At 41.5% G+C, this 13,361-nt stretch overlaps 1 long non-coding RNA gene across 1 annotated transcript in view; it reads right to left on the bottom strand.

Annotated features, from left to right (window-relative positions):
- Positions 1-139: 139 nt before the first annotated feature.
- The window catches only part of LOC139728693 (uncharacterized), a 56,138-nt gene continuing 42,916 nt past the window's right edge, over positions 140-13,361 (bottom strand). The window contains exon 3 of the long non-coding RNA XR_011710823.1: positions 140-466. This is a non-coding gene — a long non-coding RNA (uncharacterized lncRNA). The remainder of the gene's footprint in view (positions 467-13,361) is intronic.

Raw genomic sequence — 13,361 nt, 5'->3', positions numbered from 1 at the left:
AGGTAAAACACCAGAGTTGCGGGGATGAAAGCGGCTGGGGGGGGGGGGGTTGTCTAGCACAGTTCACTAGGGACGATATCTCGGCCCTGCCGCCGCCACCACCACCGGCACACCAGTCTCTGGACGAAGTTCGGGCTGGTTATCTTGCGATCCTGGCGACTGTCTCGTCATACCCTTCCGTGTTTTTCGTCTCTTCCATGGTATGTTTCGTCCTCAGGCTTCCGGCAGCAAATCTTTGAGCGATCCTCCCTCTTCGATCCTGCTTCCTTGTTATCGTAGCAACACAAGAAAAACTCTAAAACACCGCTGGATGTCTACATGATAGCAAGAGACTTTCCCACAGATTTTCACAGATCCCACGTTGGTGTTTATTGCCGCCTCTCCTTTACCAACACTTACGGAATGTGGAGCGACCTGACTGACGAAATGTACATCCTTCCTTGTTCCCCCGCCGACTCTTCAGTTCCTGTATAAAACAATCAGGGAAGAGAAATAAATATCTTGAGTACCCACAGTGAAAACATGACAGACAAGCACAATGGCTCTTTTGTTAGAAATTGTTCCCGCAAAAAAAAAAAAAAGCAGGCACCTCGATCAGTTTCTGTATCAAAACATATCACGTGCAGCTTGATCATGATTAAAAATGACCTGTAAAAGATACTATCAGCATGAAAAAAAAAAAGTTGTGTTTCCTACTAAACAAGACTTAAATCCTCCTCTCGACCAGAATGACCAGTAAAGGTATACATTCCTTTCAGTATACTTCCATGTGTTATTGTGCAACGTGTATACTGTACGTGCACACAAAGGCAAGCTTAAAATATCCACTGTAAATATGCATGTACTACATTGTAGGTAAAGGCAGCTTAACCAATGTTCTCAATTCTGTAGATTTTTTTCCACTCCACAGACATACTAACAAGACACTCAGGTCATCTCTACATACTCAAAGCATATAACCCAAGGTCTAGTTTGTATGCTTAAAGTTGTTGCAATGTCTGGCAAGCCTGGGCTATCAAAGCTTTCTTGTTGTTAGAAGAAACCTAATTACAGGCATGCATAAAACTTGAATTAGCTCATATATGCCAGTCCATATTGTGCTAATAATTTTGTAATCAAAAGAGAGCTGTCGTTTCAATTCAATTCAATTCAATTCAAATCAGTGAAACAAAGAAGCACCCGTTTAAAAACCAAGTTTCTTTCACTTCCACACTCCAACAAATACAAAGATACATCTACTATCAAGCTACTGACACTCAAAACACTCAAAGCTGCAAAATTTGAACACGACAGGCAAGTCAATGCACATACAGTTGGAAAATCTGAGAGAGATACTGTAAAACGAGGAAAGCTCGTGTGCATTTTCTCATTTCGCAAATTTCGCGAGAGCCAAGATTCTTGAAATTAAAATACACGTGAAAGTTCTTGTCCACACTAAACACATTGAATGTTAGAGGCAGCACGCGAAAATTACATGCCGCGAAAAAAGAAGTCGGCTCCAGTTCACAAAAATTTCATGCCACGAAAAAAGATCCTGTTTTACGGTAATGTCTCCTTTTTGATGTGCATTATTACTTCAAAGCAAGACAGAATGAACCGGCAAGTCAAAAGAACTGGCCAAGGAACCGAGAAACTTCTTCTAGACATTCAATCATCTCACACACATCCTGCAGACGACCTTGCCAACTAACAGGCTATTTTTTTTTATTCCATAATTACTTCTGAACAAGATGATGCCTCCAGAGGGAAGAAAAAGTTCTAATGTTCAAGCTCCATGAATATGATTTATCTCCAGAGCTCTCAAGAAAGTTTTCTGGACTTTCAAACATCTGGTCTGACACAACCCTTGCACTTCTCCTCTTGATCCACATTCAGACCACGTGATTAATCATTCGAAACCAGATTGTGAAGTTTCCTTGGACATGTGGTTTCAGCTTCAACAAAGACCAAGAAAACAAAGCCTCATTGATGGGCATTCAGTCTATCGTTGCTTTTGGTCTTTCAGATTAAAGGGAATTCTCTTTTTTTTTTTTGATAATTTCTCATCTAATAAATTGGGTTTTGATAATTTCTCATCTAAGAAATAAGGTTTTAATAATTTCACATCTAATGAATTGGGAAAATAAAAAACAAGGAAGTATAAACTCTAAAATAAAACACTGCTTTTAAATGTTAAAAAAACAAAAAACAAAAGTAAACTGCAGTTTTCAAAGTTGCATAAAGTGCGGTGACACAGTGCAGATACACATATAATCATGTTTGGTACCACACAGAAACAAAAAAGAAAATACCCTGATATTTCCCTGGTGATTTTAAAGTTACCTTTGACATCACATGGCACTCTTTAAATCAACTCTAGTGAGCAAACTTTAAGTGTTTTACGGCAGTCAATCGAAAGTGAAGAGTTGTTCGTCTGAAGTATGCGGTATCGGATAACGAGCCACTATGTAGACAGTCCGTCGTGGTCTCAAAGCACACATAAGAATGTGGTATAAAGACGAAAGTGATGTTCAGCTCTCGACACTGTTTTAAAAAGTGCAGTATGAGCTGGCTGTGGGGTCTGAACCTTCAGGACCGGAAAGAAACGCTACCAACAAAATCGCCGACAACGCATCCCGTGCGGTTTGTACTTTTGTATGGAATTGAATACCAGCTCACTCCAAAATGGAATTACTGTGTTTGTAAGTTACATTTAACGCTAGTGTGCACGCAAACAATACGCACTAATATTCTACTGCTGTCCTGTTGACATACAGCAGTCGTGTGAGCGATGCATGTCAATAGTAAATTAGATACAAAGAACAGACCGTAACTGGAGAGCAAAAATAAACCCAAATGTTAGAGTAATTATGTGTTGCTAATATAGAGAAAATTAGTAGTTAAACAGACGAAGGTTTGTGACAAGTCCCCAGCTAGACTAGGACCCCGTTTACAGTGCGAGGCTCGGCCGTGGCTCGGCCCAGCCCCGCTTCAGTGTAAACGCGCAAAAGGCCAAATGCGGGGCCAAAATTGGCCTCGCATTTGGCCTCGCTCTGGAGGTGGGCTCGGCCGCGGCCGAGCTGCGGCCCAGCCCGGCCTTTTCTCGGTGTAAACGCAAACTGGGCCAAATGCGCGGCCAATTTTAGTCTGGCTTCCAAACCCTCTGCCCGTACTATTTCGCTATTCAGGATATTAACCCCCTCAACGTCGAAAGCTAGTATAGTTTAAGGTGGTTTTGTCCTGCAAAGGATTTTCCCTTCGGCAAAGGCCTTTGCCAGAACGACGACTTCGTCGCCACGGAATCCAGTTGGCAAAGTGTCTGAAAACCAGACTATACCAAATTGCGTTTGTTTACAAGAAGAGCACCACTACGACAAAATATCGAAAGGTTTGAATTAAAAGCGCGGCCGAGCCCGGCAGTGTAAACGGACAAAATTGCGGGGCTCGGCCTCGCAATTGAGGCTGGGCTCGGCCGCGGCTCGGCCCAGCCCCGCACTGTAAACGGGGTCTAGGAGAGCCTTTCACTATAACTCAAGAGAATCTAAAATTGCCTTTTATGATAAGTGTACCGAGAGGTTCTCTACTTACAGCTGATTTGGATCAACTATAAGAGTTATAATTGACTAAGAGAAGTTGTGATTTTTTTTTTTTTTTATGTTATAATTGATTCAAGAGGAAGTTATAATTGATTTCAATGTCTCTTGATAAAATGGACTTACAAATTGTATTCAATGTAACTGACTGAGAAGTTACCAACTATAGATTAGTGGGACTCATAATCATTTCAGCTTTGATTAAATAGGGCCCTGTCTTGCTTGTGTGAGCTGACCAGTGCACCAGGTTAAAATGGTAATGTGCATGCCAGAAGGTATTAAGTCCATTTTACCTGTCTTCACTGATATTTATTAGCAAGTAGCAAGATTTAAGGGAGGCACAAAAGCTATAGGGCAAGGCTCTGTGGCTTTAACAAAAAAAAAATATTGAAAAGAAAAATAAGAAAGAACAAATCTGTTTTATATCTGTGGTACGTACTTCAAACATATTAAATTTCTGAATTTGGAATGTTACCATCACCGATTCACAATGACAAAACAGAAGTTGAACATGGAATTGGACCCAAAGGGACCTACAGCACTCTGGCAATCCTGATTACAGTAATGCCTGTCATATACATGTAGGCACACACTTCTCTTTTCATTCGCTGTTGGATTGGTCATAGACATAGGTTGAATACTTTACATGACTGGGCAAAACAAAAATTGGAAAAAAAGAAAAGCTTTTGTATTGTAATGTAAGGCTCCTAAAATAGATGGTGTACTCCTCGAAGCTGTTTTCAGTACACCTGTACTACGACAGCTTGTGACCTCGACTAGATGTAACGAGGTCAGACACGCACACCTTGCAATTCTAGCAATGGAAGCCTCTCATTACATCGGATGCAAGGTACACGGCGTGTGTAGAGATCTCCTCTTTACGGACCGAGCGAAACCCGATGAAGCCAGCCAGACGCTCTGCTGTCATATCTGCCCTGACAGATGGGAAAACCATCATATTTTCTCTCCCTATCTGCCCCCTCCGACTAACTGGGATCCAGACGTACTGTAAGACTCGTTTGTAACCACGTTCTTGAAACAGGCTTTCCAATGTGTTTTTAATCTAATCTCGTGTTCAAACACAAATTAAGTCCCCACTCTGACCTCTGTCTAAACTACAAATTACATTCCACAGGAGCAGCTGTGTCGAAAAAGACACCAATGGGTTGTCAATCAAGCAACTAACCATGCAAACCGTCACTTGCTGAAGTATGTGTACACACGCACATGGCAGCAGTGAATTCCAGGCTTTAAATATTTAAGCTGCGCCTTTCCCATCTCCTGCTGGAGGGGAAACCATTACAACTGCTGGAAACGCACGCATCACGACTCGCACCAAAGTCGTCTGGAAGACATCTGCAGGCCACCACTGGCCAAACCAAGAGACGTGATCCCAATTCCTTCAAATCCTTCACATGATGGAATTAATAGTGTGACTGATGTTTTGGCGCGCATTTGTAAATGAATCTGTTGGCAAGTGTGAAGCTGGTGTCGGTCACCATACCTCCCTCTCCCTTCCCCCTACACATCCCCATCTCAAGGGAATACTCTTCACACGCAAATCTTTCCAAGGACCGTGGCCTAGCCCCCTTTTGTTCTTGTTGTTGTTTGCGTCTTCAATATCCATCACAAGCTGATAATTTCCGCCGGCTCGACCCCTCCGGCCATTTGTGCGAACGCGGCGGGGACTGCACGAAACGGCCTGCCAAGTTCGGTCGCTCGCAATTTTTGGAGGAATGGCTTCGACACGCGCGGATGACACGGTGTCGCATTTCGCCCAGAGCACAATAGCAGACACTGGCAAAAATGAATTGTACCAAAGAGGTAGCCCTATGTTGTACTAACGAAGGATGGATGCTCAAATTTTTAGTAGCAGAATTCCACACCTCTGCCTTTGATAATACTCTTGTTACTGTTTATACAACGTCTTCTTCTACAATACTTTCAAAACATCATCATTATCGATTCAAATAAACGTCAATCATTCAAATGTTGCCATATGTTCACTTGAATAGTGTACCTTCCCATACTGTACCTAATGATAGATGAAAGCTACTGTAATGTGCCCTTCATGATAATGTGATATTATTGCTTCTTCATATTCTTGTAATACTGAGCTTTCTCTAGTCCTATTGACGCAAGATGTCTATGAAATGGGATTACCTAATCCCCCTAATCCCTGTTTTGTCACCATGACCTTCCAGTTAGAATGCTATTAAATAAATGTTGAATAGGCTGGCTACCAGTATTCCAAAATTTTATACAATTAGGTCAAGATCGAAGTGATTATGGAATGAATGCTAGTGAAGAAAACATAGCAATTAAAAGCTAAGTGCTTTGGTGCACTAAAGAATTTTATACTGCAAGTTACATTTATGTTTACAAAGTGCTTTTTACTAATAATAGGACTCCTAGTTTAATAGCTGTCAACAAGTGCACTCACCAATAAGATTCTGATGTGAAGTAGGCTCAAACAGTGGCCAGTTTTGTGCATGCAGAATATGTATTTGCAAGCACTATTAAAATAATCTTGAAATGCAACACAGAAAATGCAGTATGTTTATTAAAACCATCATTGGGGATAGCTAGATCCTATGGAAATTATGCCTCAACAATTACAAGAGTTTGAGATCACGATGGGCCAAGTGTCAGAGGCACATTATTTTGAAGGGCCAAAACATGAACCAGAAGATGGCAAAATGATACACAGGCATAGATACTATCATCACAACTTTACAATCTACTCATACATGCATACATCAAACTAAGAGTTGTCATTTGTTTTATAAGAAATATTTTATATGATAACTAATATACCCATAAGTCATCTTCCTCTGTTGAAATTGTACTGAAAATATCCTCCTACATATTGTGTCTTTGCACTTTATCATTACTGCAAGTCGAGGGTGTGTCATCTATACGCAGGAGGTCATACACCTAAGCATTGCCTTCAGTAACACAGGTGCCTTGAAAGGTGGCCCCGAGGTGGGGAAATCCCCAAACTTTGCCTTCTAGGAGGGGGTGCTGCTTAAAGGGTGTGTGCAGTTCTGGTTGAGGTGAGGATTTAGCTTTTAACATTTTACGAGATATTCAGAAACCACTCTATGAGATGTCAAAGAGCATGCGATTCTAAGGGGTATCAAAAGTTTATTTGATGAAAATCGGTTTTGAAATGGCTGAGATTTCCAAAAACAAGGTGAAACAAAGAGATCCTAATAAAAGGCGTGGCCTGTCGCCTTTTATCATTATCACTTTTTTGGATATCTCAGCCATTTGAAAACCAATTTTCATCAAATAAACGTTGAATCCTTCTTAAAATTACATGATCTTTCATATTTCATTAGAGGTTTCTCATCATCTCACTTTATAGGAATGTTCAAAATATGCATCCCCACCTCAACCAATACTGTACAGTCCCTTTAAACCTTTCTTAGCCAGGGACTATGGAATTTTGTGTGCCAATCAACACTCATAGCACAGAAAGGGTTAACTGTGCAACTGTACAAACTGAAAGTGAAATCCAGTGTTATGCTATCTCCAGGGTGATTTCCTGGCAAGTGCAAAAAACAACAAAATCTGGAATTTCGTGATCAAGTTAGGAAGTTTTTCTCAGAATTCTAGAGCTCAATTCCACCAACAATGCTTTTGATTACAGTGACAGAATTTGATGTTTAAAAGCAATGATGCCTCAGCCTAACAAGACTCTTTGCACACCAATCTGCGCTACTTTTTCTTTACTTTTTTTTAAACCACCGAGTCGCAGACACCAAAATTCTATTAAAGGTGTGGTGGTACATCTTTAGTCATGATCTTTATCATGTAATTTGATACTCCTCTTCCTCTCATTTCTCTGCTTATAGTCACACAAACTTATTTCAAGGGTTGACTTTCCCTTAAAGGAACTGTACAGTACTGGTTGAGGTGGGGATTCATGTTTTGAACATTCCTTAGTGAGATAATGAGAAAAATCTCATGAAATATGAAAGAGCATATGTGATTTTAAGAAGGGTTCAACGTTTATTTGATGAAAATTGGTTTTCAAATGGCTGAGATATCCAAAAAAGTGATAATAATAAAAGGCGACATGCCACAACTTTATTAGGATCTCTTTGTTTCACCTTGTTTTTGGAGATCTCAGCCACATCAAAACCGATTTTCATCAATATAAACTTTTGATACCCCATGGTATCGCATGCTCTTTGACATCTCATAGAGTGGTTTCTGAATATCCTGCAAAGCATTAAAAGCTAAATTCTCACCCCAACAAGAACTGTACACACCCTTTAAAGTCTCTTGGTTATGGCATTAACAATAACATGTATAGTGTACATGTATGCATAGTAGGTACAACCATGCCCCCTCTTTTATTTTTCCACAACAATCACAAAAGTGTGAACACAGTTTTGTCCCCCACAATGAATCACACACATGGATCTGTTGCACTGCGTTTGAGGGGAAATCTGTCAATATCAGGGCCACCGACCGCACAAGAATTGATACGGCAACGGCAACATACATGTAGGGAGGATCTTTCCCTGACATTAGCCTCACCATCATCGCTTCCCCAAGTAGGGCTGGAGGTGTGAAAATAAACACAGGCTTTATTGATATCTTCATGTACGGAGGAAGAGTGCTTGTCTATTACACATGGTGATGAGGATATTAAGGAGCAATGTTTACACTCGCTACCAAGAGGGGGAAAGAGAGAATGAGACTTGGAGTGTGTGCCGTGTGAAAGAGCTTGGTCAGAAGCTGGCTTTTGACAGGTGTGTGTGCATTGTGGAGCGGTGGGGGTACCCTAACCCGTTGAGGACGAGTCCCGAGTATGCTCGGGCAGGTGTCTATGGGAAATGTGTGTTCTAGCAGAATCAGATCGTCCTCAATGGGCTAAAGACCTTGCTGCGTCTGAAGGGGGGGGGGGGGGGGGGGGCAACATCACAATGGTGCTGGGAAGCTCAAACTTGTTATACCTCTTGCACGCTTGGGAAGCCGAATCACAACGAGAGCGAGGGCGAAGTCACCGATTTTGACGCCATGGTCGCTGGTTAGCATAGCGAGTCGTGGATTTGGGGTAACAATTCAACGGGAAGAATATATCTGGTATAAACCAAGTGTCAGTCATCCATGCCAAATATGGGCGCACAGCAGAAGGACCAATAAATAGATAATTGCAATGTCAATGATGGGGTTTGTTTACATCTGAGGCCCAAGTCCAAGTCAAGCGGAATTGTGCCACAAAAGGTAATTCTAGAGCAGACAGGATTTTCAAAAGCGATGACACTGAAGGGTTGGAAATCAGAATAAAAACTCGTTTTTCAAACTGAAACAATCCCATGCCATGCAGCACTGCACAATCACTTGCTACTCTGAATACAGGGATGAATACATGAATGAGAGAAAATTGAAATACATATACGACCACGTTTTATCAATTTCTACAATACATACAGTATACAAAAATTTCACTTTTCACTGTAAATCTGCTCCCTCAAAAAAAAAAGTAAAAATCTTCTAGTAAAGGTCTAGTTTATCAATTTCTACAATACATACGGTATGTACACAAATCTCACTTTTCAATGTAAATTTGCCCCCTCAAAAAAAAAAAAGTAAAAACCTTCTCGTAAAGTTCTCCCAAGTATTTTGACCATTGTAATCTAATCTAAAATCAAGCTAATACAGGTCTGTACTCCTTATACGAATTCCTTGTATCTTGCTGTTTACTATTACAAGATTTAAAGTATCTTCTATAAATACTGAATTCAAATGATGTGGTGGTGGGGGGAGGGGAGGGTTTAGGATGAACTTTGTGGCTTAATTTGTGGCCGACGTCATTTTACGAGACCCTAATGGGAGCCATTAGCCACTGCTCGACAGCAGCAACACTTCTGCGGTTAGCGGATCGAAAACACTCCAGTACAAAGAAACTGGCATTCCCCAGAACGAGAGAAATGCATGCCATGACAAAAGATGTCACAACTCAGTGAGTTCTGTCACTTGCTGTTCAGAATGGGGAGAGGGGGGAGGGGGAGAAGAAGGTGGGGGAGGGATGGGGGAGGTGAGGGGGCAGGGGAGGGTGACTTTAACCCGTTGAGGATGGGCTGATTTTGCTACAACACGCATTTCCCATCGACATTTGCCCAAGTATACATTATACTAGGGACTTGTCCTCAACAGGTAAAGCCCGATTTATAAAACTGTTGACTCTTTCCACTGCAGAGCTTGACATTCTTGGTGGCTCAGTGGCCCAGTGCCACTAAAAACTTATGTCAGTTCACCAGTTACATTCTTTTAGTGGCCTGAATGGGCAGCTAAAATCCAAAATTGATTACTATATCTCCTACTACAGTTGTATTTCGGGCCACCAAAATGTCAAATTCAAAGATTTTAGTGGCCCAAAGGGGCTACCAGAGGGGGAAAAAAAGTGTTGAGGCCTGCATTGTCTTGGTGAGAACATTTTGTAAAGGCATTTTATAACTGGAATTGAGCTTGTCTTAATTTTCAACAGCACCTTTAATTTCCACTTTGGAAAGCTGAAAAATTATACAGCTACCATGTTTTCTGACACTCGAGAACTAGACGAGGCTGTCCAAGCTAAATAGTTGTGTGCTTACAGCCGAAGTCTACGCACTTCCCCTTCAACGAAGAGAGAGGCGTAAGAAAAACAAACCTCTTCAATTTCTTCTTCTCAGCTTCCTCTTCTGAAAGATAAATACTGCTGGAAAATCCACAACTTCACATGAATGCTTGTTACATGGGAAAGGGAAAAGGAAAAATCTTGATAATTGCGACTGAAAGTATTCATGCAAAACGCACATTGCATTCATGAATGAACATACCTTGCCATCTATCACTGCAAGCTATGGCAGGCCAAAGTTTGGGGAAGATGGGATCACCCATCCAAATGTTACATTGCATGTAACCCGCTGAAGACTGGCCAGGAGTATACTCTAACAGGTGTCTAGTATGGGAAATGAGTGTTGTAGCAAAATCAGCCTGTCCTCAACGGGTTAATAAACCTTATTTTCCCTGAGATATCAAAAGAACACCTGACCTGCACTAGCTCACCCAGGGGACAGAGATACTAATTTGCCTCTTATAATACTATAAAACATGATATATTCACGGCATGAAATTTTCGAGAATTGGAACCGACGGCCTCTTTCATGGCATGAAATTTGCACGAATTGCCACTGGCGTTCAATGCATGTAGTGTAGACAAAAACTTTCACTTGCATCTTAATTTCGCGAATCTTGGCGCTCGCGAAATTCGCGAAATTAAAATGCACACGAACATTCCTCGTTTTACAGTAATCTCAAAAAAAGTAAAGGGATGATATGTGAAATTCATTTTAAATTCATCTACTACTGTAATAGTAGCAGTTGTATGTGCATAAGGGTATTCAAACTTTGTTGGGATGAAACTTTATAAACATTTTTATTCAAATCAAATATTTTCAAACATAACAGGGATCACTTCCTAGAAAATATCACTGCAACATGATGAACATTAAATTCAATCACAGATTTTCTTAGTATTTCAGGGTTTTTCTTTCTTTCTTTCTTCTCTGTAGCAATGACAGGTGCAATCATCAGGACTTATATGTGAGAAGTGTCAATGTCTACCCTTACAGCCTTAGAATACTCTGTGATACATTTCAAACTCTCAAGCAAACTCATATACCATGTGATACTGTAAAACTGGTTAATTTTGAGTGAGTAATTTTTCACGCTCGGCTGGGTAAGATTAGTTTCACTTGTTTTTGATTCCGCGGAATCACGACATCCACCACAGAAACATACGGCATGCAAAAATATTTGCCAGCTTTCATTTTCGCGGTAGCTTCTGGTTGCCACAATGCGCAGAAATTTCAACACCGCAACAATTTTCAATTTTACAATATATATCTCTCTCCTTCCATTTCTTATAAAACTCCCTCTTCAAACTATATGTGGATTATGCAGGCACATATCACACACGTATATCCACCAACACACATCCAAATTGCAATCATGTGTTACAAACATCTTTTTTGATTGCTGTGAATTTCCCAACACATTTTTTTGTTCCTTTAGCACTCTGTCTTTCCTTCCTGAACTCTCCCCTCTCTTTCTTTTCTTTCTTGTTAATTCTCTAACTTTCTCTCTCACTCCCTACTAATCTCTACCTCCCATTCTTTCCCTTTCTCCCTGTGTGTGTGGATATTTATATCCCATTTCTATACTTTTTTATCTCTCCCTCTCTCTCTCCCTCTCTCTACTTCTATTCCTATCATCTCTTTTCTTGTTTCCAAATCTCTTTTTTTTTCATCTCTCCCTCTATTTCCTCTCTCTTCCTACAAACAGGGATGATATTGAGATTTGTTGAAAAAATCGAAAATCAACATTTTAAGGTGATTTTGATACATGGAAAAAGTAAAATGTGTATAAAATGTGATAGACTTGAGAAAAAAAAATCTGACTCAGATTTATATCTACAGAATACTATGCCTGTACAAAATGTATATCATTGTCCTTCCTGAACATTTCTTTTGCTCATAGAGGAAGCAATATATTTTCAAAAAGGACATTTATCATACAAGCTCATATGAAAACATATGAATCTCCAAGATAAAGACATTCGATCTTGGAGGCATTTAGGTGAGAATTAGCAGTGGGATCAATCGAGTGTGGACGGTGTGTGAAGTCGAAAATTAATTAGCATCCCCTCCTTGTATGCATTAACCACAGCGCGACTATCAATAGGCCACGGATAGGACGCTTGGATGAAGCTCATTCCAGGGACTGTGAGTCATTTGAGGGATATGAATGGGGCAGCATGGGGGTGGGGCAGGGGGGCGATGGGATTGCTATTGAGGACATGATAGCCTGGGATGGGTATTTCATGAGTTGGCAGGCGCCCGTGACTTGGTTGGCGGATAATGTGATATCCAACAGACGGCACTCCCTTCTCCCTACCATCTCCAAACATAACCATCACTACCACTACCACTACCACTACCACTACCACTACCACTACCACTACCACTACCACTACCACTACCACTACCACTAACACTAACACTAACACTAACACTAACACTAACACTAACACTAACACTACCACTACCACTACCACTACCACTACCACTACCACTACCACTACCACTACCACTACCACTACCACTACCACTACCACCAACACTAACACTAACACTAACACTAACACTACCACCACCACTATCATTACTACTCCCCGCCCCCTTGTGCACCTTACCCCCACATCCATATATTCCAAGACATGAACTGTATGCTCACTTGGCATGCTCCTCTCGTTCTTGGAAAGCCAATAACATGCTAGCAAAGACATGGTATGCCCTCTCCCAATACCCGACCCCCACCACCACCACCATTATCACCCCCCCCCCCCCCATCTTGCACCCCATCCCCAATCCCATCCATTCCGAGTCAAGAGCATGTTCACTTGGCACGCTTTGCTTTGACTTAGTTGGCCAGTAATGTGCTATCAATGACATGACAGTCCCCTGTCGCTCCCACCTCCCCCCCCCCCACCACAACTACCACAATCACTACCCCTCCTCCCCCTCCTCCATTCCATCCCCACTCCCATCCATTTGAAGTCATGAGTATGTTCACTGGGCACGCTTGGCTTTGACTTGGTTGGCCAATAATGTGCTATCAACGACATGGCTCTCCTCTAGCCAACCTCCCCCACCCTCCCCCCCCACCCTTCACCACCACCACCACCAATACTACTCCTCATCCCATCCCCCCCCCCCCCCATCCCCCATC

The sequence above is a fragment of the Diadema antillarum genome, unplaced genomic scaffold (genome assembly GCF_040938485.1).
Source record: "Diadema antillarum isolate AM-2024a unplaced genomic scaffold, OU_Dant_1.0 seq00000193_RagTag, whole genome shotgun sequence".
In the NCBI taxonomy this organism is placed as follows: Eukaryota; Metazoa; Echinodermata; class Echinoidea; order Diadematoida; family Diadematidae; genus Diadema; species Diadema antillarum.
This window is presented reverse-complemented; position numbering and strand designations above follow the sequence as displayed.